General features: G+C 46.2%; 1 pseudogene; it reads left to right on the forward strand.

Moving 5' to 3' along the window:
• The first annotated feature begins 7,683 nt into the window (after positions 1-7,683).
• Positions 7,684-8,967, forward strand: LOC133256899 (large ribosomal subunit protein uL6-like; annotated as a pseudogene).
• The last annotated feature ends 4,783 nt before the right edge of the window (positions 8,968-13,750 follow it).

The raw sequence follows: 13,750 nt of genomic DNA on the forward strand, positions 1-13,750 counted from the left end.
TCTCTTCAGCATCACATAGCACTTTCTCTCCCAACTACACCCAAAAGCAGGAGGGAAGAGTTTTCTTAAATGCCTCTTTTAATTAGGGCAGAAACTATCCCAAATGCTCCCCTCTTCACACACAACATGCCCAACATAGAACCAGCTGCAAAAGAGGCTGGAAAGATTTTCAACTTCTCTAGCGGGAGTGGGGATTGGCAACAAGGAAGACGTGGGAGGCAAGGGTGAAGGGAGTGGTGCAGAAGAAACAGCTGTAAGATAGACAAGAGCGTTCAGGTGCAGAGGAGGAAGTTCATTCTCACTAAATAAAGCAGAAGGAATTTGTTTCAGGGTATTAATTGGCCAACAAAATCGGGCTGAAGAAGTGGATTCTGGGTTGAGTATTCAGAAAAAAGGCCTAAAGTCACTGCAGAACTGAGCAGCCAAGTAAACCTGGTCAGTGCTCAGAAAGCCAAAGGTTCTGGAACCACACTGCCATGGCCAAGTCAGGAAGCCATGGGGACTGCTGCCAGCTCCTTGACTACCTGGTGTCTGCTGTGGACCACACCAGCTCAACAAATGGCCCACTCCACCCACAAGGCCAAGAACTGGGTGCTGACATCTCCATTATGGATACTACAGGAAAACCAAGCACCTTCCCAACTGAACTTGCTGGCAGAATCTTGGCCCTATCTCAACTCAGTGGTCCAACTGTATAATAGAGCAAAGGAGGTACTCACAGACTTACTGAGATTAGTCCCCCACGTCCTTAAGGGTTAACTACTCACACTGAAGTGAGAAAGTCCAGAGACGTGGAGAGATGTGAGCAGCTGGAGCAAGGGCGGCAGCATGGACAACTGCAGGCTTTGATTTTTTTTTTCCCTCCACTGACATAAAACCACTCCTGTTGTGAATCCCTGACAGGCTGGGGATTTGTTCATTTTGTTTGGAAAGGTTACAGGGTCTTAACATTTTCTTTGGGGATTCCATTTAAAAGTTATAATAATGTCAGAATATAATTTTACATTTTAAATATAAACATTTAACCTTTTGCATTTTGGGCAAATATACATATTTTTTAATCAATCAAATAAACTAATTAATAAGAACTTATACACTTGTCTCCCTGTCTAGTACAGAAGATGCTGCACATATGAAGAGCTCAACATATTCAAGCTGCTTCTTTTTAAACCATTGCCTGGATGAGGAGAGACAAGCAACCCAAGGAGTCTGACTGTCCTCAGCCTGCAATGCATAAAGGACAAGGGGACCCTCGCTTGGAGCATCAGCTCCTGAGGATCCTGTGATGTGTCACCAGACCCCACTTTGGGACTGGAAAGCTGATTCCCCAGATGCTGGCAAGACTGTCAGCTGTCAGGTCTCAGCTGTCAACCCTCCCTAGGGATTATCTTGGTCGAAGGTTACTGCCTCACCAAGGTCACACCACTTTTCCCAAAGACAGCTCATATCTAGTGATGGGTCAATCTAGGAAAGAAAGGCTAGGCTCCCTGGGCCTCCTGGGATAACCAAAGGGCCCACCCAGCTCCAGAGCTTGCTGTGGGTGAGTGAAGGCCTTCACTGGGCAGACGCCACAGTCCAGCTTCGCCTCTACCCACTCCTGCTTCCTTCCATCCCCTCCCCCTCCCTTCCACAGGGGTTGTTGTTATTGTTCACTCGCTCAGTCATGTCTGCCTCTTTGCGACCCCATGGACTGCAGCATGTCAGACCTCCCTGTCCTTCACCATCTCTGGAGCTTGCTCAAACTCATGTCCATTGAGTCAGTGATGCCATCCAACTATCTAGTCCTCTGTCGTCCCCTTCTCCTCCTGCCTTCAATCTTTCCCTGCATCAGGGTCTTTTCTAATGAGCTGGCTCTTCGCATCAGGTGACCAAAGTACTGGAGCTTCAGCTTCCGCATCAGTCCTTCCAATGAATATTCAGGATTGATTTCCTTTAGGATTGGCTGGTTTGATCTCCTTGCAGTCCAAGGGACTCTCAAAAGTCTTCTCCAACACCACAGTTCAAAAGCATCAATTCTTTGGTGCCCAGCACAGGAGTGAACCCACCCAATGGCACTGCCCAGTCAACAACCTGCCCTCTAATCTCCATCTGAGTCCACTTCCCAGTAGCCCCACCCAGCCCCTGCAGCACCGCAGTCTGGAGCTGAGTTTCTAGACTGTGGGATTTAACCAAATATAATAGGAAAAGAGGGCTTCTCTGGTTGCTCAGACAGTAAAGAATCTGCCTGCAATGCAGGATGACCTGGATTCATTTCCTGGGTTGGGAAGATCCCCTGGAGGAATGCATGGCAACCCACTCCAGTATTCTTTTCTGGAGAATCCCCATGGACAGAGGAGCTTGGCAGGCTATAGTCTATGGGGTGACAAAGAATCAGACACGACTGAGCCACTAAGCACAGCACAGTACAACAGGAAAAGATGCCAAACCAATTTCCAGATTGCTCTACAGCATCTAGTCCTCCTGGCCCTCCTCGCCCCATCTTCTTGTGGAAATAAAACTATCCTTCGTGGTCCAGCTTCATAGCCTGCCTTCTCCATGCAAACTCTCCGAACCCCAGAAGCCGAGGTCTCTCCCTTCCACCCCTTTCAGCAGGCATCATCTGCTTGCATTTCCTAGTTGGTGTGTGCTCAGTTTCTGCCACTGAGCCAGTTTCCTGATCTAGAAAATGGAAACAGTGATACTCCAGAGGATTAAATAAGCAAACACATGTGTGACCCCTGCGCCAGCACCTGGTCCCCCCAGAAAGCTCAACATGCCGATTCCCTCTCTGTTCCTCCTGAATGGCCACTCTCCTCACAAAAGGATATTTGTTCTTTTTCTGCTCTTTCAGGGAGGAGGGGAGCAGTAGGAGCCCCCTTGAGGGTGACCGACTCCCCACACACTGCCTTCCACGGGGGCTTGGCTATTTGCAAACAGAGGGTTGATATCACTTGTGGCTTTGAAGATACAAAGGACTCCCACAGCTACCCCTAAGTGGTCACAGTACAGTCAGCATGCCCTAGAACATCTAAATCTCTGTCTATTTTTAGGATCAGAGTTAATCTTCTGGCTTGGTGTGAGTTGCCAAAATGGCGGTGGAAGTCTAGAGTGTATGGTGTCTCACTCCCAGTTACTGGGCTGGCCAGAAGTTCATTGGGTTTTGTCAGGGGAGACACACTGACTGAAACCGCCCTCCCTGGCCAGCTACCATAATAACCATCTGCATGAGTTATTTTATGACAGGAGGTCCTGCTAAGGAACACAAAACTAATAAGCCACCACTAAGGTATTCACTGGAAGGACTGATGTTGAAGCTGAGACTCCAATACTTTGGCCACCTGATGCAAAGGGCTGACTGATTTGAAAAGACCCTGATGCTGGGAAATATTGAGGGCAGGAGGAGAAGGGGACAACACAGGATGAAATGGTTAGATGGCATCACTGACTCAATGGACATGAGTTTGGGTAAACTCCGGTAGTTGGTGATGGACAGGGAGGCCTGGCATGCTGCGGTTCATGGGGTCACAAAGAGTTGGACACGACTGAATGACTGAACTGAACTGAACTGACTGAAGCAGAAGAGTTCGGGAAAAGTCAAAAGGAGATGCCGCGTGTCCTTCCACCTCCCAAAATCCTCGCTGGCCTCCATCTTGGCTGACAGATGCATGCACTCCAGGAAGGACCCTGAGTCAGAATGATTGGCCAAAGACAACCCAGAAACTAATCCCATCACCATAAAACCCAAGACTTCGAGCCACGTGGTAGACCAGTTCTCTTGGGTTTCCTTACCCTACTGGTAAAATCTCTTGCTTTGTCAGCACATATGTCTCCTCAGACAATTCATTTCCAAGTGTTAGACAAGAGCCCATTCCTGGGCCCTGGAAGGAGTCCCCCTTCCTGCAACAGTTTTTTTGGTAAGATGTTTGGATATACACCCAAAGAAATTGAAGGCAGAAACTCGAGCAGATACTTGTGTACCAGTGTTCTCAGCAGTAATAATCATAAGAGCCAAAATGTGGGGGAAAAAACCCAGGGCCCATCAACAGATGATCAGATAAACACAATGGGGCATATACACAGAACGAAATAGCATTCAGCCATAAAAGGGAATGAAGTTCTGACACGTGCTACAATGTGAATTAATCTTTTCTATACAGAATAGGCCAGACACAAAAGGGCAAACATTGCATGATTCCACTTACATGAAATATCTTTATAAGACAAATTCATAGAGACAGAATGTAGATTAGAGGTTACGAGGGGCTGGGGAGGAAGAGGGACTGTGGAGTTATTGTTTAAAGGTCACAGAATTTCAGTTTGGGATGATGAAAATGTTTTGGAAATAGTGGTGATGGTTCCACAGCTTGTGAATTATATCAGTCCCACTGAACTGTACATTTAAAAATAGCTAAAATAATTTTATGCTCTATGTTTACTGAAGCAGGAGGGAAGGGGGAAGGGCACACTTTTGGAGAGAATGACATAGCCCAAGGACACAACATAAACTGATCAGATTCAAATGGGTCCAAGATGACAGACAAGTCAACTTCGACTAGACCTTGATCCTCAGTATATGCTCACTGTGACATGGTGGCTCAGACAGTAAAGAATCTGCCTGCAATGCAGGAGATCTGGGTTCACTCCCCTGGCCAGGAAGATCCCCTGGAGAAGAGAATGGCTACCCACTCAAGTATCCCTACCTCGACAATTCCTTGGACTAAGAAGACTAATAGACCACAGTCGATGGGGTCGCAAAGAGTCAGACACAGCTAAGCAACTTTCACTTTCAAGCTAAATGACACACCCAGAGGCTCCGTGACACTCCAAGGCCAACCATCAAAGACCAAAAAGTAGGTGGTGGCCCAGTTCCTGGAATTCTCCACCCCTTCCCCAAAATAGTTTAAATTATCCTGCCACCCATTAACCTATAAAATTCAGTCAGTTTACTTCAGTCACTCAGTCATGTCTGACTCTTTGCGACCCCATGGACTGCAACATGCCAGGCCTCCCTGTCCATCACCAAATCCCAGAGCTTGCTCAAACTCATGTCCATCAAGTCAGTGATGCCATCCAATCATCTCCTCCTCTGTTGGCCCCTTCTCCTCCCACCTTCAATCTTTCCCAGCATCAGGGTCTTCTCCAAGGAGTCAGTTCTTCACATCAGGTGGCCAAAGTATTGGGAGTTTCAGCTTCAGCATCAGTCCTTCCAATGAATATTCAGGACTGATTTCCTTTAGGATGGACTAGTTGGATCTCCTTGCAGCCCAAGGGACTCTCAAGAGACTTTTCCAACACCACAGTTCAAAAGCATCAATTCTTTGGTGCTCAGCTTTCTTTATAGTCCAACTCTCACATCCATACACGATTACTGGGAAGACCATAAGTTTGACTAGACAGACCTTTGTCAGCAAAGTATTGTCTCTGCTTTTTAGTATGCTGTCTAGGTTTGTCATAGCTTTTATTCCAAGGAGCAAGCGTCTTTTAATTTCATGGCTGCAGTCACCATCTGCAGTGATTTTGGAGCCCCCCAAAATAAAATCCATCACTGTTTCCATCGTTTCCCCATCTATTTGCCATGAAGTGATGGGACAGGATGCCATGATCTTAGTTTTCTGAATGTTGAGCTTTAAGCCAGCTTTTTCACTCTCTTCTTCCACTTTCAAGAGGCTCTTTAGTTCCTCTTTGCTTTCTGCCATAAGGGTGGTGTCATCTGCCTATCTAAGGTTACTGATATTTCTCCCAACAACCTTGATTCCAGCTTGTGCTTCATCCACCCAGCATTTTGCATGATGTACTCTGCATATAAGTTAAATAAGCAGGGTGACAATGAAATTACCCAGCTCATAAAAGCTAACCATGCCACATTTTGAGGCCCCACTCACCCTCTCTGATGGCCCACAGTCTGTCTGAATAAATCCACTTCTAACCTATCATTTTGTCTCTCACTGAATTCTGAGATGAAACATCAAGAACCTGAGCTTCATCAGGTCCTAAAACCAGGTCTACAATCTCAGTTGGAAGAACATAGGTTTGAGTCCCAGCCACAAGGGTTCAGGTCCCAGCACATGGGTTCAAGTCTGCATCTGAGGTAAACGGTTTCATTATCACAATTTTTAAAAATATTGTAATATATCAGAAACCACTGGGTTGTATTTGAAAAGGGTGAATTGTATAACGTATGAATTACATCTCAATAAAACTTTTTGGAAAATAGATATTTATTATAATTTATTCTGAGGCAAATTCAAAGAGCTGTATAAAGTAAAACAAACAAAAAACCAATCCATAACTGGACAAGAAATATGAATTTTCAGGTACAGCTCCCCTCGACTTTCCTCCCCCTGTAACCCAGAGCCACTCTCCCACTTCAGGAATCTGAATTTGTTGCCGACAATGTTCTCCCAGGATCTCAGTCATTTCATCTTGCAGCTAAAGACCCTACCCCAGAGTAGGGCAGGCCAGGAACAGTTGCTGTTGGTGTTAATCTTGCTCATGCCTTTGGAACAGAGAAGGGCTAATCCTTGGAGAGGCTGGCTTCTGGGTATGGTTGGGGCTGGGGGCTGGGACCAGGAGAGTTAGGAAGCACTCACTCCCATCAGGATTTGGAGTCTGCTGGGCTGGCTGTGGAGCATTTTTGCACTGGGATGTAAGAACATTTATGTTTTATATGTCCACATCCCTGCTCTCAATTAACATCAGGATCCACACCATCACCACGATCATACTCAACCACAGACCTCAGGTCTTGGGGCGCACACTTCTCTGATAGTATTCATACCATTAATGTGATCTAATGTAAATAGTCATTAGATCTCAATCTGCAGCATACAGCAGTCATGAACTCAGATGCCTGGAAGGTGCAGGTAGGAAACCCAGGTGAATGAAGCAAGCTCCGGGGGAATGTGGCAAACAGGCCAGGGACTGGGACAGCTGTGGGGTTAGCTGCTAGTTCCGGCCGGTTGCTGCTATGGAGAAAGTGGGTCTTGGGTTATGAGCTCTTCTGAATTTTCAAGAAAAGTCAGAATAAGGTTTTTAGGCAAAATTTATTAATATTTATTTCATTGTTGATAACTATCTCAATTTAAAAAAAAAAAGAAAATTAAAGTCAACTTCCAGGTCTAATAATATACATCTGTAGCCTGGATACAGCCTATGACCTGCTAATTTTCAACATTAGCTTATAGAATAATCGTGGTGACCAGGAAATGGCACTGTGCTTGCAGTAAGAAAAGCAATATATGCACATGGACCAAGGAGAACCCGGTACTGGGAGGCTGCCTGCTTTACTTTACTACTAATGGATGAACATTGTGCTGTGATTTGTTTTGATTTTGTGGATATTTTTAACTATCTTGCTTCAACTTCATATTGATTATCCTAACAATGGTTATAAAGAGGATGGTCAAAGGAACCACTGATTTGGGTTCAAGACCTCATGAGGATTCTCAGGAAAGCAGCATTCCCTAAGCACTGAGCAGAACGTGCAGCCCTTGGAAATCACACCCTAGACCACTGACAGCCTTGCCTATCCCAGGAATGCATTTTGGGGGCAGGTCAAGAGCTTCAGGTAGATATGGTCACTTGTCAGAGCCACAGTTCCCCAGACTATGAAAGGGGAACACGAATGCCCACAGAGTCTTGGGAGGATTAAATGAGATGTTTACAGATATGTAAAGTATTTGGCCTCTTCCCTGATAGCTCAGTTGGTAAAGAATGTGCCTGCAATGCAGGAGACCTGGGTTTGATTCCTGGGTTGGGAAGATCCCCTGGAGAAGGGAAAGGCTACCCACTCCAGTCTTCTGGCCTGGAGAATTCCATGGACTGTATAGTCCAATGGGTCGCAAAGAGTCAGACACGACTGAGCAACTTACACTTCCAGCAAAGACTAAAGCTGTCCCACCCCTCCCTACACGGCTTCACCATGCTTCCTATTTGCTTACCAAGTTTAACCTAAATACACAGCTCTCTTTGCAGCATCTACTGAGAGAATGGAGACCATTCCCAACAATTAGACTATCAACATTCCAGAAAACATCAAGATCACTCTGAAGAGAAGCATAACTACTGTGAAGGACCCTGGAAGGACCCTGCAGAGGGAGTTCAATGACATCAGTGTAGAACTCAGTCTCTCTGTGAAGAAAAAGCAGCAGCTCCAGCCTGACAAATGGTGGGGCACTATTCAACAGAAAGGGACTGGCTGCTGTTTGCACTCTCTGTAGCCATGGACAGAACACAATCAAGGGTGCTACACTGGGCTTTTGCTACCAGCTGATGTCTGTGTATACTCACTTCTCCATCCATATTATTTCCAAAATCTCTTGGACACAAAATACATACACAGGGTTTAGATGAGGCCAGGTGTTTCTTGTTAAGTATCTCAAGACCATAAACATGAGTTAATTCTGGAAGGAAACATTGAACTTACATCAAATTCAACTGTTTTGATTCAGCAAGCCATGGCTGCTTAAAAGCAAAGACACTAGAAAAATTCTGGATGGCTTCTATGTGTCTGAGAAAGGAGCTGTTTCACAGGGTGATTAATAAGATCTTTGTAGTTGAGATCAAACCAGTCAATTCAGAAAATCAACCCTGAATATTCATTGAAAGGACTGATGCTGAAGCTGAAGCTCCAATACCCTGGGCCACCTGAGATAAAGAGCTGACTCCTTGGAAAAGACACTGAAGCTGGGAAAGATTGAGGGCAGGAGGAGAAGTGGGCAGCAGAGGATGAGATGGTTGGATGGCATCACTGACTCAGTGGACATGAGTTTGAAAAAACTCTGGGAGATAGTGAAGGACAGGGAAAGCTGGCATGCTGCAAAAACTGTAGAAACATTCAGACAAGACTTAGTGACTGAACAACAACAAAGCTGTCCAACTACAGGCACAACAAAATGCAAGATGATTCCTCAGACCTATCTGTGTAATTGAATATTTTAAAGATGAAAGAAAAACCCTGTATTGAAAAATACTGGATAGACAGATGTGTGGCGCCTGCCAAACCTGAGCTCCATATCCAATGGTCGATCCTCTTTCTTTCCATCATGCCATACAGCGTGTGGGATTCCCCAGCCAGGGACTGAATCTGTGCCCACAGCAGTAGAAGCGCAGAGTCTTAACCGCTGGGCCGCCAGGCAAGTCCAGATCCTCATAACTTGACAGCAGATTCCTTTTTTAGACAAACTGTATAAGGTCTCAACATAGTCATGGTTATTGCTATTCTTTGTCTTTAAACAGGGAGAGAGGGGATGTATTTTGGAGCCTGACATGGACAGGTGTGCGCAAGTGGGCAAACAGAGCCACCAAGCTAGATGAAAAGGCTCTGGGGACATTCTAATGCTTGAGAACCAAGGCTTCCATCTTGGTCTCTCAAAACCAGCCAGTCAGCCCTTTCCCCAGGGAGGATCTCCTGGCTCTCAGGTACCTCTATCCACTAGAGGGAAAGAAGGGAAGAAAAATGATATCTGTTGAGCATCATTTGCTTTTCGTCTTCCTTTCAACTCCTTCCTCAAATACATCCCACCCCAACATGTAATGGCCAGTGAATCCTGTTCATTATTCTTTTGAAAGACCTCTTCTCTCCATTCCCACTTTCACGGCTCCATTTGGGCCTCATCAGAGATTGCCTTCGCTCCCTAACAACCATTCCCCACTCCTCCAGGCGACTCTCACACTGCCTGCCCTAAGTATTTTCCTAGGGACCAGAGGTTGGGGGAAGGAGAAGCTAATCCTGTCATTCCCAAGCTTAGACAGCTTTACAGATAGATATTCAATTCCTCTCAAGGAAAAGAACCATTTCCTTAGCCCCATATCCCTCTGGAGCTTCATCTCTCATGTCTTATCCCCACCCCACCAGGCATTCCACACTAAAGCCACACTGCACTTATCATTTCCTGTGTAGGCCAACCCCAGGCACCACTTCATGCCTTTATTCAGGCTATTGCCGCTGGGCCTGGCTTTTCAAGTGGATTTTTACCCCAATCTCTTAAGGCAAATGTCATTAACCCCATCTCTGCAAACAAGGTGGCATGCAAGATGGGACCCTCTTGCTACTATCCAAGACAAATTCCACAACATCACAGGCATGGACTAAGCAATATGCTTTATGGGGGAAGGCAAGCGAGTCAAGCAAGGACCGACAACAGAAGTGGAAGCTAAGGTCCCTTGGATCCTTCCGTCCTCCCACAGAGAGACACACATGGGCCAGGAAGCTTTGGGGCCCACAGTGCGGGTCTGCGTGGCAATGGAGGCCCCTACCCCAACCACCACTCTTTCTTCACATAGTCCAAGTGCCAGGACAAACTTTACAGTGGTGCCAGGCAGTCTGTATTTGCCTGCTGTCTACAGGAGTTGTTTGAAAATGCCAGCTGCCCAGATCTTAGGATATGAGACACCAAGGTGGACACTAGAGACCCTCCTGTCAGGGAAAGAACCTCTGGGCCCCCAGGCTTACCTGAGATGCAGCAGCTCCCAAGGGAGAAGGCAGGAAAGCCCATCCAGTCCCGGATGGCTCAGTATCCCTGCAACCCAGAGTAAACACCCACTTTAGACAATTCCATTCCCGGAATGTCACTTTAGACAATTCTGATCATTGCATCACACGAGGAAACTGAAGCCCAGAACTCAAAGCACATGGGCAAGATCGCACAGCTGGTAGATGGTGGAGCCCAGATTCTAAACCAGGTCTTGTCTACGATACTGTATCTCAGGAACATCCTTGTTATCCAACCCGTGGTCCTCTGTGGCTGTGTGAAGACCCCATTCTCTCCTGGAGCAGCCCATGGGGCCAGCCCACCCATAAGCACCTCTATGGGAGGGAGAATCTGCTCCCCTGAGATCTGCAGGATGACTGGAGCCAAAGGAGGCCTTGAAGATAACAATAAACCAAGTTCACTTTGTGTTGCCTATCTCCTGAGATTTCTAGATGGCAGGGTAATTTGGTTTTCTCTTTCAAGTTGATTTTCCACTTTCTAGCGCCAGAGGCAAACCCTGAAAAAAAAAAAAAAAAAAAAAGCCCTACACCAACTCAGGTAAATACAGACACCATTAACAACTTCTCTCCTTCCTTTTCCTAGGATAGCAGAAACATCAGCTCAACACAGATAATAATGAAGTCCTGCTGTGTGTGAGTATATGTGCATGCCTGCGAGTTTCCATGTATATGTGTGTAGATCCTTCTGTGGGATTCTGGAAGAGTTAAATAAATATGTCTTTACCTCTTACGGATTCTGCGTCATCTGGTAGCCAACTTACAGGGGCCAAAGACTATCAAAAATTGTACAACTCTAGTTGAAGGGAAACAGAACCAGAGCAACTTAGACCCTACACTTGCTATCATTTCAAAGTCTCAGAGAATTTAGTATTTGGGGAATACCAAAAGTAACTTAAAGATGCACACACACAAACAAGATAGCTAGGGGGAAGCTGCTGCCTAGCACAGGCAGCTCAGCTCTGTTCTCTGTGATGACCTAGAGGGGTGAGATGGGACATTGTAGGGAGGCTCAAGAGGGAGGGGATACATGTGTGTGTATATATATATATATATATCTGACTCACTTTGTTGTACAGCAGAGACTAACACAACATGGTAAAGCTATTCAGTTCAGTTCAGTTCCTCAGTCGTGTCCGACTCTTTGCAATCCCATGAATTGCAGCACACCAGGCCTCCCTGTCCATCACCAACTCCCAGAGTTCACTCAGACTCATGTCCATCGAGTCAGTGATGCCATCCAGCCATCTCATCCTCTGTCATCCCCTTCTCCTCCTGCCCCCAATCCCTCCCAGCATCAGAGTCTTTTCCAATGAGTCAACTCTTTGCATGAGGTGGCCAAAGTACTGGAGTTTCAGCTTTAGCATCATTCCTTCCAAAGAAATCCCAGGGCTGATCTCCTTCAGAATGGACTGGTTGGATCTCCTTGCAGTCCAAGGGACTCTCAAGAGTCTTCTCCAACACCACGGTTCAAAAGCATCAATTCTTCAGAGCTCAGCTTTCTTCACAGTCCAACTCTCACATCCATACATGACCATTGGAAAAACCATAGCCTTGACTAGATGGACCTTTGTTGGCAAAGTAATGTCTCTGCTTTTCAATATGCTCTCTAGGTTGGTCATAACTTTTCTTCCAAGGAGTAAGCGTCTTTTAATTTCATGGCTGCAATAACCATCTGCAGTGATTTTGGAGCCCCAAAAAATAAAGTCTGACACTGTTTCCACTGTTTCCCCATCTATTTCCCATGAAGTGATGGGACCGGATGCCATGATCTTCGTTTTCTGAATGTTGAGCTTTAAGCCAACATTTTCACTGTCCTCTTTCACTTTCATCAAGAGGCTTTTGAGTTCCTCTTCACTTTCTGCCATAAGGGTGGTGTCATCTGCATATCTGAGGTTATTGATATTTCTCCTGGCAATCTTGTTTCCAGCTTGTGCTTCTTCCAGCCCAGCGTTTCCCATGATGTACTCTGCATAGAAGTTAAATAAGCAGGGTGACAATACACAGCCTTGGTGTACTCCCTTTCCTATTTGGAACCAGTCTGTTGTTCCATGTCCAGTTCTAACTGTTGCTTCCTGACCTGCATATAGGTTTCTCAAGAGGCAGGTCAGGTGGTCTGGTATTCCCATCTCTTTCAGAACTTTCTACAGTTTATTGTGATCCACACAGTCAAAGGCTTTGGCATAGTCAATAAAGCAGAGATAGATGTAAAGCTATTATCCTCCAGTTAAAAAAATAAAGAAGCAGACATGCACATATACCCACACACAAAATCACAAGCTGGTGTTTAATCTGTCTTTCTCTGGCCCAGTTCAAGGCATTTCAGGATTTATCTGTATCCCCCACTTTTCCTTCTCCCAGGCCTGTTGTTATGTTGTGCTTAGTCGCTCAGTCATATCTGACTCTTTGAGACCCTATGGACTGTAGCCCACCAGGCTCCTCTGTCCATGCAGATTCTCCAGGCAAGAACACTGGAGTGGGTTGACATGCCCTCCTCCAAGGGATCTTCCCAACCCAGGAACTGAACCCAGGTCTCTCACACTGCAGGCGGATTCAGGCCTAGGATTCAGGCCTAGTCTTTTACTGCCCCATGACCACAGTACTGGCCTTGACCCTGCAGAAATCTTTGAGCCCTGCCTCTAAGGATTCATGTGTTCCCCTGACCAGCCCCCATAAAGGAGACATTCTTTGGGTTCTGTTGTTGCTGGAATAATTTTGCCACATCTGAGAAACTGCTGAAGTGACAGCTTCACCTGTCCATGGCTGGCTCTCTTCTCACCGCTCTGGCAACGTGAGCACATGATGTAGATGCAGTCAAAGCCACGGGAGAGATCCCTGGATCCAGAGAACAGGCTGTGAGATGAGGATGACATTCCAAACAGTGTGGAAGGCCTCTGGAGATCCAGCCTGAGAAATTCTGAAGGACGTGCAATTGGCCACCAGCTGCTGAAGATACAGGGACCCATGGACAGATGGTCTGAGGGAGGGCAGATGATTTTGGAGTCGTTTCATGCATGTACTCTCTGACCCACCCAGACACCAGTCGGCCAAAGGACTCCATGGGTGTCCTCAACCCTGCGGTCCTCAACCTTACTGCCTTAATAATGGGTAGATGACAGTCAAAATATTTACAAAGGGCCAACGTTTTGCCTTTATAAATGTGTCTTTGCTTGCTGAATTCCTAAGTCCAGCGACAAGGCTTGGCTGTCTGAGATGACAGAGAGCTAAGATTCCATTCTCTAATCATCCTTATTTTTAGTCGTGGGGACAAGGGAGTTGAAT

This window comes from Bos javanicus, chromosome 11, assembly GCF_032452875.1.
Source record: "Bos javanicus breed banteng chromosome 11, ARS-OSU_banteng_1.0, whole genome shotgun sequence".
Taxonomy (NCBI): domain Eukaryota; kingdom Metazoa; phylum Chordata; class Mammalia; order Artiodactyla; family Bovidae; genus Bos; species Bos javanicus.